The 14,710-nt window shown below is 40.0% G+C and overlaps 1 protein-coding gene across 3 annotated transcripts in view; it reads left to right on the top strand.

The window, feature by feature from the left end:
- The window catches only part of PARD3B (par-3 family cell polarity regulator beta), a 765,403-nt gene that overhangs the window by 264,695 nt on the left and 485,998 nt on the right, over positions 1–14,710 (top strand). The window lies entirely within an intron of this gene.

Here is a 14,710-nt window from a genome sequence, read left to right on the forward strand (position 1 = left end):
ATTTAATTTAATTGCATTTAAAAGAAGCAAGAATACCAATGAAAAGTAAAGCCAGAAATAAACATCCTACCAACATTTTATTGAACAATATAGGTATCTTTAAATTGTTAACAGAAAAATGCTGCTGCAGTAGAATATATTCTAATTTGTGCTTATGAAGGAAAATGTTTACATTTGAGTTTAGTAAAGACTTTCGGATTATGCTTTCCCCTGTAACTGAATGTTTTTGATTGCTGTTAAATTCTACTTTTTGAAATTTTTTTGTACCTAAATGTGTATGTAAAACTTATTTTCTCATATAGGATGAATGAAAAAAATTGCATTCATTTGAAGGACCTGTAGTTGAATGATTTGCTATTTTACTTTTATACCTAACTTATATTACATGATGGATATTCTATTCTAACATGTTTTGAAAGGCAAAATCTATTCCCTTAATCCCCTGAAGCCTATTTAAAAGATCAGTAAACACAATCTAATCAAGCTCAATACTCTAATTATAGATTGGGATGGAACAGAGAATTATATTGTATAATTTAGCCTCATGCAACCTTATGTAAAACAAATAATAATTTGGTTTATAATGGCAGTGCCAGTAGAACTTTGATTTTGGCAAAACACAGATTGACCCACTATGTCATCTATCAGATGGGATCATTTTTCATAATACTATGGAGTTGGAAGGAGAATTAAAAGAATAAAAAGCATGATATAGTATAAAAATATCTGCCAATTAAGATATCATGTTGTTTCTAGAATAGAATTTATATATGTTCTTAAATGAGACTTTGTAAAGATGGAATGCTAGAGTTTCTGTGCTTGTCTCTGATTCCTTTTCAGATTGTTTCATTTCACATGTTAAATGAAAGCTTTTCTAAGAGTCAGCTCTTTAAACTCAATCTGAGTTCTGAAAGTCTGCCTCTCTTCTTTCTGGCCTTTGCAGCTTATTCAAAACGAAACAAAGCAAAAAAACCTTTTACACATCCCGTGCAAGTTTATTGACTTCAACTTGTGCAGCCATTTACACCAATTCTGAATTAAATTTAAAAATTAAAATGCAGGTTTTTTAATGAGGCAGATTAGAATCTGACTTCCAGTGTAATTCTTTAGGTAAGTCTGCATTGCAAACAGCAGTAAAAGTTAAAGAAAGATGTTTTATTTCTGTATTTATTTTACAAAAGATGTTACTATGACTATAGATATAAGTATCAAGCAGATCTGTTGAGTAAGGTGATGTGATTTTTACAAAATCACTTGTCAGGGTAGATCTTCATGTTGAGAACTCTGGCATTTGTTTAGCCTTTTAAAGAATATATTGCAAAAGATTGGTGAATTTACTTGAATAGGGATTATATGTAGATTATTTTTTTAATAAATGAATAAAAACTGTAATGACTTTACTGTGTGTTTTAAGCATTGATTTCAAGAATCTGTACTTTATGTGGCTAGATGCATCTTATTATCTATCTGTGTGTTTATAATGGTCTCCCTAGAGAATGCTTAAGATTTGTAACTGAATAAAGGCATAAAAAATAATTATTTTTCAAACATAAGGGAATCCATATACATTTTGAAAAAAAAAGTTGAATGTTATTCAACAGTTCCTTATTTTTAAAGGATATGTCTCATAGTATGATGGCATAATCATGCACACCTAATCTTACTACCTTTCTGTCATTTTTTCTTCTTTACCACATCTTGGAATTACTTATTTCAGATTTCTCTGTGAACAGTACTGTCCAGATACTAACTAATCTGTCTCAGGCTCAGATCCTAGTTTTTTTTATTACCTCCTAGGTAGTTAGCTTTGTTTTTTCTTTAGTAAGTCATATAAAACTTTGAAAATGAGCCGATTCTCTCTGTGTGTCTCTCTCAGTGATCCTATATTTCACTCAAAACCTAACATACTTCAGATCCTATTACTTCCATATGAGTTGGCAAAATCGTAATAAAACAATAAATGGTCAAATGTATTTGAAATTTGGCTGTTTTAAAACTGTTTTCATAATATTTAGCACTTATCGTTTTATAGCACCTTATATTATACAGCCATTGATTGTTTCCAAATATTATACTACTTGTTCTGTTTTATGTAACATAACATAGTTCATAGAGAAATACATTAAAACTTTTTCATGTAGCTTTTATAAGGAATTGTATCCTGTTTTGGTGTTGCCTTTAGGAAAAGTAGAAAAAGATGTTATGCCTTTAATTAGGCCAAAGTGTCTAAGTATTTCCTATGCCCATAATATGAGGTTAAGTATTGGCCTGTGATCTTAGACAAACATGCTTGCACCACACACATAGCAGAACTGAAGCAGAGTATCAGGTGTTGTTGCTGACAGTGTCTGAATTTAGACTACAAAGCAAGTAAGTGTGTAATGGTTTCCTATTGCCTGAAGGGCTTTAGTGGAGTCTTTGGAATTCAGAGCTGAAATTACTGAGAGAACAAGGGTCATTTGCTTCAATTAGATCCATAAGTCACAATTTGGTCATGGCATTTCATCCTACTGGTTTCCTCTTAGGCATAATTGCCAAAAAGTTAGGCTTGATTGCATAGTCACCTCTCTCAAACAGTCTTTATTTATTTATTTATTTATTTATTTTTACAGATTAATGTCTTATCATGCAACAGATAAATGATGTAGTAATTACCTTATGATAGCATTCTGCTATCACCCATTCAGGCATAGATATAGATCTAATGATGATCTGACACATACTTTTACACACCCAATTTCCTTGCTTCTTCCAGAAATAGCAATGTTATCTCCATGTACTTGGACTGGGATAAAAAAAAATAGTATCCTTAAATCTGAAAGGTAGGGTGGAGTAAGATAGATTCCTTATATGTTTGCCTCAGATCTGCTTCTCTAAGTGTCTTGCCTTTTTAGGTTTTGTGAACTGGAGAGCACTACAGTCCATTCCATACAGGGCCAACAGGTTCAATTACAAGTGTGGAGCCCATGCCTGTTCCATTCATAAGTGAAATATACTGCATAAGAACATACAGGCTGCCAAGAATTGCTCACTAACCTGAGTTCCCCAATCTAAAACAAACAAAACAAAATAGCACCTTTTAATATAGTTATGGAATTTTCTGTCTATTACTTTAAGATTTAAATCAATAAAGAATTATAAATTTAAAAAAGCTTAATGCCCACTCTCCAATTACTTTTTGTGGTAGATGATAGAAAAGAAAGATTTTTGATTTTGGAGTAAAGACAACATTGCTCAAAGTGAGGAAAAAAATAAAAGTGGTGTGTGTTTATATATACAGATAAACTTAATTTGTCCAATCAGCTATTTCAAAGAAAAGGCCCAGGGCTTTACTGTTTTAGCGCTCTTAGGCCAGATACAGACATTGCACATAAATCAGTATAAACAATCCGGAACTAGTTTGTACTTAACAGAACAGAGGTTTGGGGCACATAGACTGGTTTAAAAGTGGCAGAACCTGGTCTGAGATAGACCTGGTTTAATGAGGTATCCGATTTTAATTGGTTTAGGTTATACCGGTCTATCAAACTTCTGTACCAGATCCCCTATCAATTCAAGTTAGGTTGCTGCCTGCTGGCATCCAAGGCTGCTTTGTAGGCCCCACTTCCCCTTCACAGAGAGGCCTGCTGGAATTCCACTGGGCTTAGCTGCTCTGGCCAAGCATGCAGTGGGACCTGCTCCCCGGCTGTCACAGAGCCAGCTAGCAGAGCTTCTGTCCCTAGCCCTGTCTCCTGCCTGCAGCAAGCTGTTGACCAAAAATCCTATAGCTCAGGATTTTTCTGTCTTTACACACTGTCCCTAGGTGGGGATCCGGTGCTCTGCTGAGCACTGGTGAACAGGCAGCAGGTGCCCCAAATGATTCCTGCAATTGGAATTCCAGCAGATGTGCTGGGTACCTCTTGCTAGGCACCTGCTGCTCACTGGAGCTCTGAGGGGCCTGATCCTTTGTTCAGTGGAGTGGCTAGGTCACTTGATTGGCTGCCAGGTACATGCCCTGAATCACCTTCTAGGAGAGCCTGAGAGCTTGTCACCATGGCACGCCAGGCAGCCTGGCCTGTGGGTGGGGGTGTGCCATGGTTATCCTGCCACCCGTTACCATGCCACGCTGCTCTGTTTGGCTGCCTTTGGCAGTCTCCAGCACTCTGGGAGATCTGCAGAAGCACCCCTGATTAGTGCAGGCAAACTGTGTCCTGTCCTCCCCTCTTTTCCTGTGAAAGGGCAACTTTTGTTCTGTTCATTGCTGGACTAACCTAGTCCACTTAGAGAAACCCACATGAATTAGTTTGAATCTGCCTTGGGCTGTTTGAATGTCTGTATGTAGCCAGAATGAATACATGTAGAACTTTCACATCAGTCACAAATGCTGACCTAGTATTAAACCAGAAGCCTGGGCTTTAGCAACTACCCTTTCTGATGGGTTATGGGTAAAACTTTCATAACACCTTAAGAGTTTTAGGTTTGGAAAACCAGTTTAGGCCAGTGGAAACTAACCTTTTTGGCAGGTGTGCCACAAATGAGACATGCCCCTTCTTCAGTTGCCGCTCTGATCCCTTTACCCTGCTCAAATGGCAGCTCTGCCTTCTGCTTCCTGCCCTGTGCTCCGTGACTGATCTGATGTTCTACTTTCTGCTTCCTGTCCTATTTGACACTGTGCTGCTTGTCCATGCCCTGATCAGCTATGTAGCACATGCAGAACTTGTGCATGCCACTCCAGGTTTAGGCAAGTAGGAACCTAAATCACAGATTTAATTGTTTTTAAAATTACTCTGCAAGAGCTTTAAAAATACTTTAATCTCTAAATATAAATATTTGCCTAAATTCTTTATTGTTCCATATCTTTTTGGCTTAGTTTTGATTTAACCTCTTAAAAAATATGGCGCACATTGTGCACATTCTCATGATTAAAGAGACGATGTTATCAGTTTTATGCAAAACTTATGCAAATTTTCAAAAAATCTTAGATTTGCTAAATTATTTTATTTCCTTAATTGGATGCAAAATCTCCAGGATTGTCTCTGTTTTATATTTGTCGAAACCAAACTCAGTTACTTAAAAATTTATTTCATACAAACAAGTACCCTTTAGTTTTTGAAACGTCACTCATTGCCAGTAGAAATTGCTTTTTTTTATCAAGAAAAAATTTGGTGGATGCAGAACTACAAAATGCTTCCTTTTTTTTTCTTTAACCACAGACAAACACTTTTGTTACAGAATTTTATTAAGTATTGGTGATAGTCTTTTAAAGTATTCCTAAAATGCTTTCAAATAAAATGACTAGTATAAAAATAATTTTAAATAGCTATGTTCAGAAGGAGCAGCAGTTCAAAAAGAGCTCAAGCAAAAGGCAATAAACATACTATTTTAAGTATGTGGCATCTTTATTTTACAATCAAGTCAGGTGTTTTTCCACTTGGCCACTTTGGAAAATGCAATAGGAATTCCAAATTTAACACAATGACATAGTGAACTGAATTTTAGACCTGTTTTAGTCCCTCTACATGCTTCAAGTGACAGGCCTGGCTTCCTTCCTTTATTTCTCTCAAAAAGTGAAACCTCATCGATTATGGATCTCTGCATAACCAACCTGTTTCCTAGCCTTCTTACCAGGACAGACCCAAATGTTTGGTACCTGTCTACCTTTTCCTCCTTGGAGTAGATCCCCAGTGATAAGATTAGTTACTCAACACTGGCTTATTCAAAACAAAACAGCTTAAATTCAAAGTAGTGTAAAAATTGGATACAGGTGTTAAAACAGCAGTGCATTCAACAGTTGAAGCATTTAACAGTGTTGAATGCTTTCTTGAAAGTTTCGGTATCTTTATTAAGCTTAGTTATCTCCATCTGTGGACTGGAAGAAACAACTGTACAGCTGCAGTGGAGTTGTCTGTGTCTCCTCCTGTTAGTGACCAGGTTTCAGCTGCAGACCTTTCAACATCCTCCCTGCTAAGGCTAGAATTATGTAGGCTATGGCATCTTACTTAGTCCTATGTTCCACCTTTGGAAGAATAAAACTTGGCAGCCTATTTGAAGCCAGGCCAATGGTTACTCCCTAATTAATAGCTTCTTTGTTGTTTTTCCACAAGACCTCTTGGCATTCTCAAATATAAGATACTGATTTTGTCATTGTTTCATTTCCTGTTAGTTGTTCGCATCTGACCTCATTTGATTTAAGCCTATGCTTTTTGTCAAGATTATACCAAACAGGTAATTGAGGTGCCATGATATTCATATAAAAATAATACACATAAACTCCATTAATCTCCCTAAGAGGTATTGATTTTTTGGTGGTTCTGGCTAAATACCTGTTTGACGTTAAGCTAGACTTGCACCTGTAGGCTAAGTACAGACAGTCAAAAATCCCGAGGCTGAATCGATTCAATTTTTCCAGGTTAGTCTAAGCTGCGTAGATTGAACCAATAAGCAAGTGAACAATTCACTTTTGATTCTGGAAAAGCAACCACATTCTTACAGGGCCCAGGCCAGAAGCATACCTTACTGCTTGGCTGGATCAGACAGCTTGGGCCATGGCTAGCCTGTCTACATGGTGAGGGGGTAGAGGGTTGGGGTAGAGGTGCAGAGCATCCTGAAATGCTGGGGGACTTTGAGTTCACTTGAATCTGGAGGGTATCTGGGGTAGAATTTCAATATACTGATTTAACTTAAATCAGTTAATTCTGATACTACATCCAGGTTTATCTTAAACCAGTTTCAGCCATTTTGAAAGTGGTTTATGAGCACTGAATCTTCCGGGCTAGGGACAGACATTCAAAAAGCCTGAGCCTGAATCGATTCAATCTTTGCAGGTTAGTCTAACCTGGCTAGGCTAAACCAGTTTGTAACCTCATAGACATCCCCTCTGGACTGAAAAAAATTAAGAACATGCCTGCAGTCACTCAGAGTAGAAGTAGGGGGGTGCTAGAGCAGCCCTCCCTCTACTATTACAGTGCTGACCTGAGGGGGGCGTGGCCAGGCCCCATCATGACGCTCTGATGTCATTCCCCCGCCCTCCCTGAGCAGTCCAGCAGAGACTGTTTATCACCCCTAACTCAGTGTTTATCAACACATTAAGAAAACAAAGCCTTTCTCCATTAGTTCATGCTCTTCTTAAACAACTTTTCCAAGGAAGGACATTAAGTTACCTGTTGATTAGCTCAAAAAAGTCTGTTTGCCTTTGTCATCTCTCATAGCATGGACTGTAGCCAGCATGTGGTCTGCTAGCTAATGCTGAGGTGTCTGTGTAAAGCAGAGGGGTGGGCGGGAATAAGCCCTGCTTAGCAAGGAGAAGCCAGACAGATGCCTGCAGTCTCTGCTAGAGCTCCAACGAGGGAGCTCAGATTGCCAGCTCAGATGTGGAGCAGAGAGCCCAGCCCAGCCCAGCCCAAGGAGCATGCTGGAATTCTGGGGGTGTCTGGTTTAACATAAACCAGGAAGGGGCCTGGGACAGATATTGCATAAACTGCTTTGACTCAAATCAGTTAAGTCTAATACTACATTCAACCAGGTTTATCTCAAACCTGTTTCACCCATTTTCAAACTGGTTTATGTGCACTGAATATCTGTTCTGTTACAGGTTTAAACCAGTTTGTGAGAATTTAAACTGATTTATGTGTAAAGTCTGTCCCTAGCCCTGTTGTGTTACAGATTTGAACCAGTTTCCAATCATTTACATGAGTTTGTGTAACTCCTGCCCTAGCCTTATAGATTAACTAAATTAGATGTATATAACACAAGCTTATGTGAACACAAGTTCACTTAATCAGTCAAACAGATATCGGATTATTTGATGCATAACTGTTACTGTAATTACAGAGATGTAGTTAGCCATGATAGTCTGACGTCAGGCATAAGGCAGGGCAGGGTGGCATCTTACATTCTAAGGGTGCCTATACACAAAGAGTGAGGCTGCTCTGCAGCGTATCAGTGCAGATTCAGTTAATCGAGTCTGCTGGAATGTGGTAATTACTGCACTCCAGCAGATTTCAGTAAGCTTTAGTTAAAGCTCCCCTGCTGCCATTTTTCAGGGCTCCCCCTTACCCACACACCCCCAGAGCACATCCATAAATGCCTCAAGGTGCCAATCTGGCCTGCCTTCTACTACTGTTATTGTTAGTATATGTATGTGTTTGTACAACATCTAAGTATCACTTGTGAAGCATTTGACAAACAGAAAGTGTTTATAGTGGTCTGAAAGAGTACATAATGAAAATTTCCAACATACAAACATGGAAAGAGAATGAATACAAAGAGATTTAAATGAATAATAGAATTAGGTATAAGTTGTATTAGCTCTCCTTTTTTGGTGTGATCTTTTCTGTTAAGATAGCTTTTTGGCTTTCCCAGTTCAACATTTGTTAATATTTTTCTTTGGCTAGTGGTTATATGGGCAGGCTTTTAGAAAGGGAAGTAAGAGTACTTATAGATGAAATTGATTCTCTTCACTTTCCAGGTCTAAGCTCTTTTGGGACTAATGTGTGTTGCTGTGTTCCAATTTAGAGGTAGCTTTGCTGTGGTAATGGAAGAAATCCATATAGTGTAGTATGTAAAGTGCTTTCAGACATTTCAAGAGAAAAGGGGGCTGGCTGGGAGGGTGTAGAGGTGGGTGTGTGGGTGTTGGGGGGGTGTAAAGCATACTAAGAATAATAGTTATATATAGTCTTATCCTAATATTTACTGATCGTTTAAAATGTTTAAGAAGGTATACACTGCTCACCACTATTGTATGTAAAATACTAAACAGAGAAGTGGTATGATGCAATTTGTGAATAAAATTTAATCTAATATGGTATGTATACATTTATCATGTGACTCCTCAACTACTGTTTTTTTTTTTCTTTTTCTTTGAGGTATTGGCCAGTCTTGGACCCATTCTGAGTTAATCTCTACAAATTTTTTCCACTCATCCAGAATGGGGCTCATGATACTATCATGCACCCATACACTTTTTAATTTCTACTGCAAATTGCTGCCAAGCTCAGTACTCAGTGATAATGTGCTTCCTCAACACTAGCCTATAAGCACTGCTTTCTGTGTGATCATTAGCTTTATCTGCCAAGTGAATGTGGTTGCTGCTCATAGGACGCAGATAGTGATTTGAAATATGTTTAGCTTTATTTGTTTAACTTCAGTATTAGCACACATCCTTCAACACTGCACTATGCTGGTGATTGTCCCCTGCTTTCTAAAGCAGTCTAGTACTTGCATTGTAGTGATGTTCAGTGTTTGCATTTGTAGATGCATTAAGCAGCCATTCTTAAACAGAACTGTATCAAATTTGTATTTCAAATTCTAACATTTGTAATTAATTCTGATTGTACAACCTGCCTTGTAATTTGCTATGCACTTATTCATGGAGTCAGTGTGAGCTCTCCCCCAGTTTCCCCTTGTAATTGTTGTTCAAGTATTTTCTGCTAGCATTTTTTTTCTAGCTGGTAAATACTAAAGCTGGAGATATGATTAAAAGCTTTAGCCTTTTGGATTTTTTTTTCATGTCAGTTTGCTCTTGTACTCCTTTAGTCCAGATGTGCAGAAAGGAGAATACTAATTTGTTTACAGAAGATCCGTCTTTGCATACGTAACTTTGAGTTGAACGTGGCTTCGAGATTGACTCAGGATTTTCTTATCTCATAGATGATGGTCCAGTGCACACAAATCTGGCTGTTTCCATTCTCTTGTCTCTTATTGGCATTAAGCTGTTCCAGTTTTGTCCAGAGGGAGTGAAACAATTCTAGCTTGTAGTTTGCCACTCTTGGGCAAATTGATCCCGGAAGAAGCAAAAATGATATGGATTCCACAATGAAAATTTCCACAAGTTGGTCTTTCTTGTTTTCTTCTTCTTTAAGTACTGGGCACAAGGTACCTTCATAATCCATTAACTGCATGCATTCTAATATGCTGGGAAATTAATAAAAGGGGATATTTGTGTTATTTTAAGTTCTTAGTGAATTATTGAACCCATAACTTCAAAACTAATATTTTGCAAATAAAACTTGAAAAAAGATGAAGTAGGCTTGCTAATTATTCACAGTGCATCAGCAACCCTTGATACAGGCTGCTATAAAGTTTCATTTTTTTTTCCCTTCAGAAATCTATACTGCTAAGTTCAGTCAAGTTTCTGTGGCACTTTTTCCTTGATGAACGATCCCATTGGGTGCTTATACATGTGCAGTAAGTCTGCTCCTATGTGCTGTAATTACAGCCCAATTCAGAGACTTCAGCTGATCTAGAATGTCTGTTTATTTTGTTAGAAGCATAGACCATATGAAGTGGTACCACATCTGAAATTTGATTGCATTGCCTTATTCTTTACCTGGTAACTAAAGCTATTGTGCAATCTCTATGTGGTCTGTGTCCTGGGTATACGGTCTATGAGAAATTTGGAGGCCTGGTGCATCCTGGTAAGATGGCTCCATTTTGATCTGTATTCCTATGTTTAGATAGAAATATCTACAGTTCATGCTTCTGCTTTATTTACATGCATGTTACTTAAAAGTATTTTATCTATAATCTAATATATGTTAAAGAAAATTCTCATAAATTTGGGGGTCCCTCCAGGACTGGGGGGGCGGGGAGGGCAGTGCAATTGTGCACCTATTTATCCTCTTCTCATAAGCCTGACCTAGGTAGTTCACTAATCACTTTCCTAGCAGTGGAAATATAAACACTAAAATAACTTGTTTTTATTTGTAATGTTGGAGAATAGAAGCCAGAACTGAGATTTTTCTCTTTGAAACTGTGAGGCACCTGAAGAATTTGTTGGACCTCCAAGGCACAAAGCCGATCTCTCTCGTCAGGCTAATGCCTTAGGGAGAACGTTCTTTCCTCACTTTGGTGGGTTAAAGCATGAATGTCTTGTATTTTTATGGTCTATGCTCTTGGATACTGTAATCAGCTGGCAGCTGGTTAAACAACTTCTAAATTTGTGTCCGGAGACTATGAAATGGGCATACATTTTTGTAAACAGGAAAATAAATGTGTGGTCCACAGAAGACACTTTTTTAAGTTAAGAGAAAAAGCAAAAGCTTTTTTTAAAAGCAAAGTGCATGTAGCTTACAGTGTAAACACTTTTTCAGGCAGAGGGGAAAATATCTGCATATAAGGAAAAATGTGTCCAGTTCACCTGTTTTTCGAACAGTCTTTTTCTACACTTTTGACTTGTTGCCAGAAGGTTCAGTGGGAACACGGTGAATTATATACAAGTGAAAAAGCACTATTTTGAAGGGAATGAATGCATACGGATTTCTTAGAAGTGAGTCAGTTTTAATACAAACTTTTAATATTATGAACATGCAAGCTGCCTTTAGTTGTTGGAGGCAGTGTTATTTACGTTTTAAGAAAATATTTCTTCAGCATCTTTTTCCACCTCTGGAAAATGTTATCTTTACTTATGATATATTGTTTTTTGCACTGTTTGGATTTATGAAGATGGCAGCATGCTTGATGGATTTTTTTTTCTTCCTTAGCATTCAGTTTAATTTGGACTTAATGAACTTTGATGATCAATTAAAACATATTGGTGTATTTAAAACAGTCTCAATTCTTAGGCTGAAGGTTTGAAGATAAATTTGCCTTTTGGTTGGTCTTGTATGCATGATGTATTTTGATCTCATAACTTGAGGATTTTGTATGGCTTTATTTACCCTTAATTCATAAAATGGGATTGGAACCAGCACAAGTAAAGACTACCTTTTTAATGGAACAAGACTAATACTACTTTCTATAGAGATATGAAAAGAACCAATATGGATGGCTGTAGGTAGAGTAAGCAATGGCTTAAATTATAGGAAAACTATGAGAATGGCAGCTTGGGACAACTTGCATCCCCTTTCCCCTTCCTCCCAGAGCATGTGTATAAACACCCTCTGATTTCAGTCTAACATGGCTAACCACCTCTCAGAAAATGGAGTCAGAGCTATAATTCAATACTGGCCAGAATGATGTTGTTTATAATATTGTCATTTCTTTGTAGATCATGAAACCTGATAGTTACAGCCACAGTAGCCCAATCAGTCATAATATGTAGTACTGTCACATTCAGAAACTGCCCAAATGCTAGAATTCCTAATAAGGGGTATTATGGGTTTTGTATAACAGCAACATAGTGCTACAACCTCGGATGTGAAGGGTGTTTTGTTGACAGAGGTTGATTTAAGGTGTACTGGGGCTCTGGGTAAACAAAATTGGAGGCCCCTTCCCCCCATAGGAGCTGGGTTGTGGTCGGGGAAGTGGCCCCTTCCTTTCTTGGTGTGGGTGGGGGAGGCTGGCTGGACCCTGCCAGGCTGGGGTGGGGGGTACATGCCTGCTCCCTCCCCCACTATGGTCCCCCCCCCCCACACACACACACACACTCTCTCTCTCTCTCTCTCTCTCTCTCTCTCTCTCTCTCTCCTGTCATTCACTCTCTGCACATGGACAAACACACTCTACCTGCCATGGACGCAGACACAGACATGCACAGATGGATGCACACATGCAGAGATGCACTCGCACATAGATGCACATGCAGAGATGCACACACATGCACTCGTGCGTTCACAGACATACCCATGCATACAAAAATGCACGCAGACACAGGCATGTGCAGACACACATGCACAACACACATGCCCACACATAGAGATGCGCACGCATATATACAGAGACCCACACAGACACAAGCAGATGTGCACATATGGCCACGCATGCACACGCGCGCGCACACACACACACACACACACACACACACACACACAACCCCTCTGGCCACACACTTTTCCTGCAAAGGACCTCCCCCGTCTGTCGCTCTTTCTCGATCATTATGAAGCAGCCCCCCTCCCTTCTTCCCCTTCCATGAAGGGCAAGACCCTCAGGAACTTGACTCATGGCCAAGAGCATCACTGTGAAAACCAGCAATGCAGCTGCCCTGCCTGGACTGTGCCCGGGGCTAGAGTGGAACATCCTGGTGCTGCTCATGGGCTGCTCTGTCCATGCACCTCAGTGGGAGGTGCTGCTGCTCCGCGGACCATCCTGGGGCAGGTTTCTGACACCCAACCCCCTGCATATATGAGCAAGGGTAGAGGAGTCCACCTGGCCCAGGTCAGATGGGAGGGCGAGGCGGGCAAGCTCCGTGCAAGCCCCCGGGGGCCTTGATTCCAGCTCCCTTGTGCGGGCAGAGACCGGAGGGAGGGCAAGCCTGCACCTCGCACCAGTGCCTTCCACAGTCATGGCCAGGCAGCCACCTAGTTGGCTTCGGGACCCACTCCATCACATGGGCTCATTGCATCCCTGCTGTGTGGTGCCAGTCTGGGACACCCTGGCAGCTCCCATGCCTGCTCCTTGCCTCCCACAGCTCTGGGACCAGGGGGCCCTGGGAGACTCCCACAGCCTCCATGCCTGCCTGTGGCCCTGTGCCAGCAGGAGTGACCCTGCCTTGGTACACACTGTGGCGAGGACCCAGCAGCTGTCCTCCCCTGCAGGCTGGGCACTTCCGCCCCTGACCTGGCAGCACCACATTCTCGGGGGCAGCTCCTGGGGACTGTATAGGGGCTTTCCCATGAGCCGCCCACATCTCTTTCTCATTTGCCACCCAGCCCCTACCTACACTGACCTTCAGGCACCCAGCTGGGTCCATGCAGCTGTGCCCAAGCACAGGGCTGAGCCAGGTCAGGCCAGGAGTGGGAGCCACGCCTCTGCAGGTGGGTGGCAGCGCTGGGGGGGTGGCTACAGGGGGCTAAGTTGAACTCTGGGGAGCTGTAGCCCCCCGCAAGGTCCCTCCCCGCCAGTGCTGTCGCCTGCCTGCAGAGGTGTGGTGCCGCACAACACTCCCAGTCAGCCCAGCTCCATTGGGGGACGGGCCCTACTTCCAGCTGTAGGGAAACAAATGTGAAACCTGGGATTTTAAACTTGACACCATTTTTGTCTCCCTGCTTGGAAACAATAATGTGTCAAGTTTACAGTCCCACTTGATCCAGGGGCCAGGGCCCCAAATTGGTAGGGGCCCCTGGGCTCATGCCCAGCTGGCTGTGCCTATGTTTGTTGGGTTGTACCACTTCTGTTCAAACCATAGTATCACATTCATTGAATGAGTTTAGTTAAAGCACCCTGCCACCACTTGGAAGTGCGGGATGCTGAATACACATGATGCTGCAGTAGCTTTAATTAGAGCAGCTCTCAGAGCAAACCATTTGTCACAAGATGGAACAATTATCAGACTGGATAATAATACATCATAAAAAAACAAAAGGTTTTTTAATATTTAAATCTGATGATTTAATTCCAAAACATATTTTTCTTTTTAAAATATTCAAAAAGAGACCGAACATTAAAGAAACTTTCAAACAGTACAGGTTTGCTACTGAATTTTTAAAGAAAGTTGAACTGCTGAACTGATAAATACTGTTGTCTAAATAACTAGAGTTAGTGTGACTTTACATGCTAAATCCTTATTTAACTAGTTCAGCCTAATGACTGTTTCATTCAATGTTGATAAATGAATTGGGAATTTGTAAAGGTGAGAATTCTTGTTTTCCTCCTCCAGTCATTGAATAATAATCAAGTATAAAAGGCAGAGATCTACTAACTTTAAAATAATGGAGGACAAATTGCTCTACATTTAGGACATTGGATCTTGGCTTCCTGTAACCAATAAGGGAATTTTTCAGTTTTTTTTAGTGCATTTTTAAAATTGAATTCTGATTGCCACTCAAATACAACTTGGCAAAACTTTTATAACTGA

This window comes from Crocodylus siamensis, chromosome 4, assembly GCF_052110815.1.
Source record: "Crocodylus siamensis isolate JL-2025a chromosome 4, ASM5211081v1, whole genome shotgun sequence".
In the NCBI taxonomy this organism is placed as follows: Eukaryota; Metazoa; Chordata; order Crocodylia; family Crocodylidae; genus Crocodylus; species Crocodylus siamensis.